The following is an 11,503-nucleotide window of genomic DNA, read 5'->3' on the forward strand; positions in this document are numbered from 1 at the left end:
GCCGAGCAGGCAATGGTGAGAGCTACTCAAATTGCCAGAAAATGGGAGTGAGCAAAGGTAGATAAGAGTGAACAATGCATGCAGCCTCTCTCAGCAAGGCAAAATCCCCTCCCACACCCTACCTGAAACGTTTACTGTGATGGGTTTGACCTGTTGACTGCTTTGAGAACCGATGTGGCTTAAAACCAGAGCTTAAATACATTAGCAAAAGAATAGTGCAAGTCCAGAAACAGACAATTCTGCTATCCAGTAGAACCCCAGACTCCCTTTGCCAGACCACACCATATGATCAGTATGAAAGTATATTTGGGGAGCAAGTGGTGTTCGGACTACTATTTCAATGACCCCATCCTAACCCAGAAATGCCAACTTAGGGCTTTCAATGCGAAGCAATTTACTCCTGCTGAACAAATTCCCTGGAACCATTCTCACATGCCTTGCTCTAGGGGAAGAGCTAATTAAACACCTTGACCTGGATGGCAACCAACTCTCATCAGATCTCAGAACCTAAGTACTTGGATGGGAGACGACTGAGGAAATACACAAAGGCAGGCAACGGCAAACCACCTCCGAAAGGTCTGTTGCCTTAAAACGCTATGGTAGGCTGACCAGACGGTGGCTCTCCAGATGTCCATGGACTGCAGTTCCCATGAGCCCCTGCCAGCATTTGCTGGCAGGGGCTCATGGGAACTGCAGTCCATGGACATCTGGAGAGCCACAGTTTGGCCACCGGCAGCAGCACTCTCCTCCACCACTCGCTGACCCTCCAGCGATTGAGGCTGACCCCTAGGAATGACCCAGCCCCAGGTTATTCGAGGGCAACAGTAACCCTCCAATGTGCAGCTACGCATAACAATCACTCCTTAACTTCTCCCTTGATTCTCTTAGAATCCAGAAAGTGCCTGCAAGACAAGGAAGGTGAGGGTGTGGGTATCACTGCACACCACACCTTGGGGCTGATTTCTCTTGCCCATCCATCGTTTTATTTATTAAATTTATATACCACCTTCCCCCAAGGCTCAGGAAAGCACATTCTTAAGTGCAGCCCAGCTGTAATGGTCTACCTTACAGTGGCACGGGGAGAAACGGGTGTCTCTTCTGGGGACGGAGCAGAGAGAAATGCAGCTCTTAAAACCCATGTGGCTGATAAATCCTTCAATAAAGAACAAGTGTCTGTCTCAGGGTGTGTATGGGGGGGGGGGGGAGAGAAGGAGGAGAGACCGAGGAAGCAGCTGCCAGGGTGCCTGGATTCTCTGGACACTATCATTAAAGCCAACCAAAGCAAACACATTCCCCAAAAGTAAGCAGCACGGAGAAGTCTGGAGGAGCATCAGCAACCAGGCAGCTGGCTCTAATTATACCTTTGAAAGAGAGGATAGAATGCCTTCTGGAGCCACATGTGTGCTTGAAGGAGGGCTAGATGAGCCTCCAAAGGTACAGACCAGTGTACCTCCACAGGTACAGACCAGTGGACCACGGTGCTAGTGGCTGGGCTATTAAGCAACAATGGGGACTTAAATGCTATTAAGCAGTGGTCCCCAACCCCCCCCCCCCCCGGTCAGGAGACCGGTCGGTACCGGGCCGTGGCTCCTCCTCATCCTCCTCCCCGGCTGTTGCCTCAGGGGCTGCCCTGCCACTCTCCCTCTGGTTCACCTTTGGTGCTCTCCAGCGGCTGCCATAGCTGGGGCCCACCCTTGGCATGGCACTGCCACTCTGCCGCTGGTTCACCTTTGGTGCTCTCCAGCGGCTGCCATAGCTGGGGCCCACACTTGGCAGCACCCCCCAGTGGGCGGTGGGAAGTCAGGGGCACCTGTGGGAAAGCAAGCGGAACAGGGGCTCAGGCAGCGGCGACGTCCCTCGGCAAAAGACTACCCCCCCCCAGGGCCCCAGTAAAATTGTCAAGCATTGACCGGTCCCCGGTGATAAAAAGGTTGGTAACCACTGCTATTAAGAACATCACGAGGCCTGCTGGATCAGGCCAGTGACGGTCCATCTAGGCCAGCATCCTGTCTCAGTCCATGCCCAACCAGTTCTTCTAGAGGGCCTACAAAAAGGCCTAGACTAGAGGCAGTTATAAGAACACAAGAATAACTCTGCTGGATCAGGCCAGTGGTTCATCTAGTTCAGCATCCTGACTCACACAGAGGTCAGCCTGTTCCTCCAGAGGTCCAACCACAGGGCAAATAGGTTGTGTGGCCTTCATAACCTAAGAGCCCTGCTGGATCAGATCAGTGGTCCATGTAGCTCAGCCAGGGGCCAGCCAGTCCCTCTGGAGGACCAGCAGGGCAGAGAGGCTGAGGCCTTCCCCTGATGTTGCCTCCTGGCACTGGGATTCGGAGGTAGACTGCCTCTGAATATTCACCCACAAGGTCCTCGTTCCACCAAACAAGTCTGGGAAAGTCCTAGTTAAAAGACCCTACGTTTTAGCATCTTCCAAACATTCATGTCAAATAAATAACAGCACTCCTTTCTGAGGAGCAATAATTCGGCCCATGTGAACTCTACGTATACAGTTCCTGGGGGTGTGGCATGTATTTATTTATTTATTTGCTTTATATCCCCCGCTCCCATACTATGGCTCATGGCGGGTCACAAAGTCTTCATTAAAAATCCCATTAAAATCCCCATTAAAAGGACATACCCATACTTTTACTATAGAGACGAATAGGGGGGGCTGAGGGTTCCGCCATCTTTACTTGCTGTTGATTGTTGCTGTTATAGTCCTTTTAACGGGGTTTTAATGGGGTTTTTAGTGGGACATATGTAAACCGCCACGAGCCTTTAGGAGTGACTTCTTAATATAAACTAAGTGAATGAATGAATCAATCAATAAATAAACAAACAAATAAAGCCCAGTGTTCCCCTCATGTGCCACCCCACCCCCGTGGAGAATGCAACCCTAGAAGTCAGCCCTATTCACCAGCAAGTGCATAAGACAGGAAACAAAAAAACGTCATCTGAACAAGGCTTATGTTCCCATGAACACAGGTGCAACCCAAGGAATGCCTCTTGCGTCATGCTACTTCGCCAGAGTCGCTTGAGGAAACCAAGTCATGCGGACAGCAGCGTCCAGCTTCTTAACAGACAATGACTGAGCGAGCCTAGTCCAAACTACCCACAAGCCGGCTTCTCTCTTGGCTGCATGTGCTAGTGCCACCCCTGCACGGACCAAGGTTGCCACAGAACCTCAGCCTGAACAAGCGCTACAAGTCCGCCACGCTGCTCCCAGTGAGATGCCTGGTCTGCTCCTGTGGATTATAATGGGCCCTCCTGCTGGCTGTTCTGCCCACAGCAAGACCTTGAAAAAGGATCCACAGGCTGCAGGAGCTAGGACAATGTGGCAAAAATAAAGGGCGCTGTGGAAACACTCGGCCCGGTCTGTTTACGTATGTGAAGTTTTTTTCTCAGTGGCAGCCTGGCAAAGTACGTTTTTTTAGCAGGACAGAAGTTTCATCTACACAGAGGCTGCCGCATCCTGACATCTCTTCAGCTCTCGGACACTGAACCAAGGGTGGCGTTTCTAAAGACACCATGATAACAAATGCCTCCTTCAGAGTTTCCTGATCCACTTCAGCTTTCCCTCATTTGCAAGCAGACACCTTTGACCGACAGATCCCTCCTGTCATCTACACCCTGACAAATCTAGCGAGCCGTGTAGGAAGCGCAGACTCACGAAGCCTGAGCTGTGCAGACCGTGCCACCAGGTTTGTCCTGGCAAATACGGCAGGGGCCTCTCACCACACAGCTGCCAACCTGTATCAAGGCCTTGCTCAGCAGAAGTGGTCTGTCCTAGCCAGACAAGCAATTCTCCAACCAATGCAAACACACAAGTGTGCCACAAACAATTATGAAATACTCTGGTGAGTCTTGGTTCCCTAACTGCCCAGTGCACCTCTGCATGAGTACAAGGAGGCATGGCCAGAGCAGTCAATCACCTTCCGATGTAGGCATTTATGAACTGTGCCGAATGAACATGCCAATTACTCCGCACAAGACACACTAACGCTATATCCTCTTGGAGGAGAATTCGGGAAGCATACGGGATGAATTTCTGGCAAGGACAATTGTTCTTACTCCTCCTAACTGGTTTACTTTTACTGTGTGTACAAACAACCAAGCATACGCTTTCTAATACTAATTCAGAGAGAGTGCGGGATTGTAAACCTTGGCAATCAGTACGGGAAAAGCTAGCCCAGTAACTCAGTTGCATCCTCCGAAACATAAGAAGCCAAAAGAAACAGGATCCGTGACTGAAGGAACTCTTATTGAAGCATACACAAATGAGACTCTGAGAAGCACGTCCAAAGAAAAAAGCACACCAAGAGTTATAACTTGCATGCTTGGCGTTGCAGTTAAGAGCAGCGGCTTTTAATCTGGGTAGCCAGGTTTGATTCCCTGCTCTTCCGCATGGATCCAGTTGGGCGACCTTGGGCTCATCATAGCCCAGATAGGGCTGTTCTCACAAAGAAGTCACTCCCAGAGCTCTTTCAGCCCCACCTACCTCACAGGGTGTCTGTTGTGGGAAGAGGAAGGGAAGGTCACTCTGAGACTCTTTCGGGCAGTGAAAAGCAGGGGATTAAAAAATCTTTTTCTTCTTACTTTCATAAAATGGAAGCTGCCTTATCCTAACCATTGGTGGCTCTAATGCTTGTGAAAAACCCCTATAGAGCCCATTATGCACGGAGTGGAAGGTCCGCATTCGGGGTGGAATGGCGGCGGCTAAAATCACCAATTATGCACGCTGCAGGTGGCAACCGGGCGCAGAGTCAATGTATGCCGCCGAAAAAGCCATGTTAGCGAGATGTGGAAGAAAGTGGAGCTTCCCAGGACCAGGGCGCAACCAGAAGTGGCTCCAGAGTAGCCGCGTGCATTATCCGGTACTCTGGGTTTTGCCGTCGTTGCGTTCCGTCCCGTGCGTAAGCGGTTTGCTTCGCTTCTTCCTCCTCCGCGTTCTCCATGCTGCCATTTCAGCGGCTGTGCATAATAGGCCTAGGCAGAGCGCTGTCCAGGACACATCTGGGTGTCCGGCCTGCGCTTCTGCTTGCATGGGCCAAGCCGTGTACACCCAGCCGGCCCCTGGAGCACCCAGCTCTAGAAGCCGGCTGCAAGGCGCTCAGCCAGCCTCGTGGCCAGACACTGCCTGGACACCGAGGAGGGAGCCCTTCCTTGGCCGCCAATCGACCTGGCTGCCAGCAGCTGTGGCAGGCTGACTGACTGCAGAGCCATCGGCTCAGCCGCCAGCAGGGCTACTGGCTCAGCTGCCACATACCAGCCTGACCAGCTACGGAGCCATCGTCCCAGCCAGCAAGACAAACGACCACCTTGAGCGCTGCACACCAGGCTGGCCGGCTGGCCCAGCCACAAGAGGGAACAGCAGGTAGGGCAGTGGTGGAGCCCTCGGGGTGGGGCCCACTGCTAGCCCCCTTTGCATTCCTGCATGCAACGGGCTTCCAGACTATTATTTATTTATTTATTTATTTATTATTTATTTATGAAGCTTATATACCGCCATTCCCTTGGGCTCACGGCGGTTTACAAAGTGAAAATAATTTACAATAAAATCCCATAGTTAAAACCCATTTTAAAACCGATTAATATCAAAACAATGTTGAGGCAACAGGTGGAAAACATTATCAATGCCCCTCATTCAGGTGAAGGTCAACCATGGTACTATTCTCCTAGTATTCTAATGTCCTAATGGGAGTGAGGCAAACAGAACAATCAAATGAATACAGGAGGCCCAGATCGACTATCAGGACCTCCCGCCCTGGCCTCAACCATATGCCTGGCGGAAGAGCTCCGTCTTGCAGGCCCTGCGGAAAGCTGGTAACTTCGGCAGGGCCCTTAGCTCTTCCAGGAGCTCATTCCACCAGGTTGGGGCCAGGACCGAAAAGGCTCTGGCTCAGGTCGAGGCCAGGCAAACGTCTCGAAGGCCCAGAACCACCAGCAGATTTGTACCCACAGAGCGAAGAGCCCTACAGGGGGCATATGCAACTAAGCAGTCCCGTAGGTAGGCAGGACCCAGGCTGCTTATAGCCTTAACGGCTTATACCAGAACCTTGAACTTGATCCGGAAACAAACTGGTAACCAGTGAAGATGTTGGAGCACTGGCTGAATATGGGCCCTCCAAGGTGTCCTGGTGAGGATCCTAGCAACCACATTCTGTACCAATTGTAACTTCTGGGTCAAGGACAAGGGCAGGCCCACGTAGAGCCATTTACAGTAGTCTAATCTGGTGGTGACCGTTGCATGGATCACTGTGGCCGAGTGGTCCGAGGACAGGGAGGGCGCTAGTAGCCTAGCTTGGCGAAGATGGAAGAACGCCACCCGGGCTACTTTCGTGACCTGAGTCTCCATGGTAAGGGAGGCATCAAAGGTCACACTCAAATTCCTGGCCACCGGTGCAGGTGTTAATTGCGCTCCATCCAGGCATGGGAGGCGCACTTCCTGATCCAGCCCTCTTCTACCCAGCCACAGGACCTCCGTCTTGGAGGGGCTGAGTTTCAGGAGATTCTGCCTGAGCCATCCAGCCACTGCTTCCAAACAAATGTATTCGGGGGGGGGGGGGACTCTGGCCATTAGGAAGTAGAGCTGGGTGCATATTGGAGACAACCCAGCCCATAGCCCCGGACCAGCTGGGCTAGAGGGCGCACGTAGATGTTAAAAAGTGTGCTGAATAAGACCCTGGGTTCACCCAAGTCAGGACTGTCTACTCAGACTGGCAATGACTCTCAGGCAAAGCATTTTCACTTTACCAACTAGAGGTGCTGGAGAACTCAATCTTGGACCTTCCACATGCAAAGTAGCAGCTCTACCAGGAAGCCACAGCTCCTCCTCATGGAACAGATCAAAGTGGCTCTCACTCAAAGGGAGAGACCACTGTTCTCATTTCCTCATCTAGAGAAACAATCCCAGAATCCTTCCAACACGCAGAGAAATTCTCTATTTGCTACGAAACGGAGGCTCTTAAAGTACCTGTTGATGCAAAATCCCCTTCATTCGGCACTAGAGCTAGATGGATGGCAGAAAGAAATCTCAGGCTGTGGAAATCAAATGCAGAAAAAAACACAGGTGGCTGGCAGAGAATGTGAAGTTGCCTTGTCGTTAACTCACCTGACGCAAGGAGCAGGTGCCCTGCAATACGTAGCGCTAAATATAGAATGTGCTCCCATCCCAGAGGGGCAGGAAGGAAAAGTCACACATGCTGCACCCATGTTTAGTACAGAGCAGCCCTTAGCCTGTTGCACGCACGACTCCGCTCCCCCGCCCCTGCTCAGATGCTCTAGCAGAAATGGTGTGCATGTTCTCACACCACGTTGCTCCTTAGACCGCACAGGAACAACTGTGGAGACACAGTGGGGAAGACCCATAAAACAAAGGCAGGTGCCCGTCCCTCCCGAATCTCACTGGTCAGGCTGGACACGCAATGACAGAGAAGACCACCAGGAGACACAAACCTAAGAGTTGGAACAGAAGCAACAAAGGGACAAGAGTACGAGGCAGAGAACAAAAAGATGGGACTTTCCTGCAAGGGTGTGAGATTCAATAAATTATTGTGACACAAATTTGGCAGCTGGGGGTGGGGGGAGAGAAGAAACCCTAGAAGTGTACCGGGAACAAGGGGGAATGCCCCACTAGAGGTCAGAGTCCATCCCAAGGCAGCTCCCCTCCAGTTGGGGCAGTTCAATTTGGAGCAGTAATGCTGATCCAACAACAATCAAGAGCAGGGGTAGTCAAACTGCGGCCCTCCAGATGTCCATGGACTACAATTCCCAGAAGCCCCTGCCAGCATTTGCTGGCAGGGGGCTCCTGGGAATTGTAGTCCATGGACATCTGGAGGGCCGCAGTTTGACTACCCCTGATCAAGAGGAAAGGCAAGATATTCTCTGTTTCTAAGAGGGCCAGTATTCAAAAGCCATTCAAGCATCAAGCTGGAAAAGGGATATGGAAAGGAAGGGGGGGGGGGGGAATTCAGCAACCTTGAATGCCAGCATCATGTTTCTAAGCACTCTGGATTTTTCCAGGCTAGAATGGCCCAAAGTGTAGCCCAGGAAGAGGGCTTCAAAATTTGAATAACAGAAAAGCAACCACCTTAGACCTCCATGGAACAAGCCATGATTAGGGATCTCTTAACACGCTCTTGGAACAGCCTTCTAAAAGCAACAGGAACTCAACTGGCTGGGAAAGCCAGGTTTCAGTAACAGGATCCTTGGATGAACAGCAGGTACGGCAGCATCACAATGAAGACTGTTGGGGGAGGGGAAGCAGCCCAAAAGGTGTCCTAGGAGTCATGACGAAGGAGGTGCTCTTCAGCTCAATTTGGCCGCCTCGGCAATCACCAAAGTCCAAGGCGGCTTCTACGGCCACCAGCTGGCGTGCTGCCGCCACCCCTCCTTTCCGTGCCGCGTCACTGACCTCCTAGGCGGTGCCTTGGGTTCTGGTGATTGCTGCACATCCCTAGTCATGACCCACGCAGGAGAAGACCACAGGACTCAGTTGTGAAGGGTACGAAGAAGATATTTTGTGGAAATGGAAAGTTCTGGAGCAGGACTGACCCCAGGTGCTAGGTAAGAGCTGTCCTTGCTGCCAAATGACTTAATAGTTGGCCTGGAGAAATGTGACTTTTGTCCCTATCTGCAGAAAGGACTGTCATCCGAACCCCGCTAACTACGGGCCAAAAAGTCTGTTATCTATTATTGAAAAATTATATGCTAAATTTCTCCAGATTAAGTTACATGTCTGGATGTTATCTTGTAATTCTTGACTTAACAGTTAATGCCTGAAGCAGTGAGAAGGAGAGGAGGCCCACTTTGGTTCTTGACTTGGGTGGCGGAGGACAGATGGACACCTGACGATGGACACTCAATAGAAACAGCTTCATTCCAAAAAGGTGGTGGCTGCAGGACTCAGCAAGACCAGGCCCAACACGCCAAGGCGAGGGTAGTCAACCTGTGGTCCTCCAGATGGCAAGGGCTCATGGGAATTGTAGTCCATGAACATCTGGAGGACCACAGGTTGACTACCCCTGCGCCAAGGGACAGAAGCTTCCCCCATCCACCCTAAATGAAGGCAAAACTCCTGGTTTACACAACTATCTTCTTCCATATTATCACTACAACAATCCTGCAAGGTGGGTTAGGCTCAAAGAAAAAGACAGAAATGGGTCCACAATCAACCAGTTAATGTCATGTAATGTCAATCCTAATTCCAACCAAGGTCACCCTAGTCACAGTCCAATACGGCAATCGATTCTAGTCAATAAGACTACCAGGGAAGAAAAGTGTCCAAGACCACCCTAAGAAGAGGTCAGATTGAGAAAATATTCATCGAAAGCCACCACTGGAGAATGAAGGTTGACTGTCCAGAGAAAATCACGAAGGTTCAGGTTAAGAAAAATACTGCGGAGGAAGAGGGCATTTTCCTGGATTTGTGGGCATTAATGGGCTAGAAGAATAAGAATTCGCCTCAAAATGAAGGAGTCATCAACACCTGAACAGTCTTGCGGGCAACAAGGAAATGTAGTTCAGCAGTAATTGCAATGAACAACAGGCCACCAATATACTTAATAACAGCTGATAAATCATAGTAGCAGGAACCTCCTGGTCTTGGAGGGAGAAAAGAAAGAGCAAGAGGTGGGGGGAACATTAGAGGCCAAAGGGTCCCACTGATAAGTGGCAAGCATGTGTGTGTGTGGGGTGGGGGGTTGTAGTGAAAAGCAGAGACATATTCTTGTACACTGTGCTGCACAGTACTAAATTTTAAAAAGGTGTCCCACAGGAGCAGGGTGCGATTTAGCAAGATTACAAGAGGATTTAAAGCAGCAAGAATATCTGGGAAAGCGCAGAATGTCTGTGTCCACACAACAGTCTGATACAAACATAGACAGGTTCACTGGGAGACCTCCCGGGAAGTCCAGGATCACTCCCTATAGGCAGTTGAGACAAGCAAGATTCCAGCAGCACCTTAAAGACTAACTAAATTTGTGCATCTGAAGAAATGCTCTTCCCCTGCCACCAATGTTGCTAGCCTTTAAGGTGCTCCTGGACTCTGGTTCTTTCCAGCTCCAGCAGAGACTCACATGGCTGCCCAACTTGATCTATAACAGAGCGGCGGGTCGTAGAGCACCCTTGCTGTAAAAATCCCTCTGGGTCGTCACAAACCGGCCGCAATGTGACAGCGCTTTCTGCCTGTGCCACCACACTGCTGTTTTTCAAAAAGAAGTTCCTGGAAACTGCTTTTCCCCAGTGTGGCTATGTACAGCCTCCAGCTATGCCAGGGAGAAAAGTGGTGCTCCTGGCTAGAAAGAAGCAGAAGAACAGGAGTTTGAAGGGGGTGCGAAGGAAGACCAGGGTTAAGAGAAGGGCAACCCCCAACCCAGAACCCTGCTTTTATCGGAGTGGGGGTGGGTGGAGAGAGGAATGACCCAGAACCCTGCCTTAGTTTGAAAAGGACCTGACCCAGAACCCTGCCTCAAACTGCAGCGTGGAGCCTGCCACATTGGTGGTGTGGTTAAGAGCGGCAGCCTACAATCTGGATCAGGGGTAGTCAAACTGCGGCCCTCCAGATGTCCATGGACTACAATTCCCAGAAGCCCCTGCCAGCATTCGCTGGCAGGGGCTCCTGGGAATTGTAGTCCATGGACATCTGGAGGGCCGCAGTTTGACTACCCCTGAATTCTGGTTAGCTGTGTCCGATTCCCCACTCCCCCTCCACATGAAGTCAGCTGGGTGACCTTGCGCCAGCCCCCAGTCCTGTTACAGCTGTTCTCACAGAGCGGCCCTCTCAGCCCCACCCACCTCACAGGGAGCCTGTTGTGGGGAGAGGAAGAGAAGGGGGAAATGTAGGCTGCTTTAAGACCCTGTTGAGTGTTAAAAAGCAGAGTATAAAAAACCAACTCTTCTTCAGGAGGGGGACGACGACGACGACCACCCAACCCAGAGCCCTGCCTTAAATTGGGCGAGGCCCACCCCCACCCCATGCAGAACCCCACCTTAACTTGGGGGGGGGAGCCCAACCCAGAACCCCGCTTTTACTGGAGGAGGAGGAGGAGGAGGAGGAGGAGGAGGAGGAGGAGGAGGAGGAGGAGGGGGGGACCAACCCAGGTAGCTCTGCCTTAACCTTGGGGGGAGACGCGGCCCAGAACCCTGCCTTAACGGGGGGGGGACGGGGGGGGCAGATGGGGGTGGGGAGGCCTCGACCCCCCTGGCTGGGGGCGGGGCCAAGGCCCCGCCGGCCCCTCCCCGCGTCCCCCGAGGGGCGGGGCCTGGCTCCCCAGAGGACCCCCGGGAGGGGGCAGGGAGGAGGGCGGGAGGCCCAGGCCTGGCCTCGGGGCGCGGCCTCCCCTCGCAGCCCGGCCGGCCTCGCACTCACCGTCACCGCGGCCCACTCCAGCCGGGCCAAGCGCAGGGGCGCGGGAGGCAGACCCACACAGCTCCAGCCACCACACTCACTCTCTCTCTCTCTCCAGAGGGCGGCGCGCGGCGTCACAACGCACGGCGACGT

General features: G+C 52.2%; 1 protein-coding gene across 1 annotated transcript in view; it reads right to left on the bottom strand.

Annotated features, from left to right (window-relative positions):
* The window catches only part of SAMD4B (sterile alpha motif domain containing 4B), a 33,836-nt gene extending 22,333 nt beyond the window's left edge, over positions 1-11,503 (bottom strand). Inside the window, exon 1 of the mRNA XM_077318737.1 lies at positions 11,372-11,503. The gene's annotated coding sequence lies outside the window, so the exon portion shown is untranslated. The remainder of the gene's footprint in view (positions 1-11,371) is intronic.

The sequence above is a fragment of the Paroedura picta genome, unplaced genomic scaffold (genome assembly GCF_049243985.1).
Source record: "Paroedura picta isolate Pp20150507F unplaced genomic scaffold, Ppicta_v3.0 Ppicta_v3_sca21, whole genome shotgun sequence".
NCBI lineage: Eukaryota > Metazoa > Chordata > Lepidosauria > Squamata > Gekkonidae > Paroedura > Paroedura picta.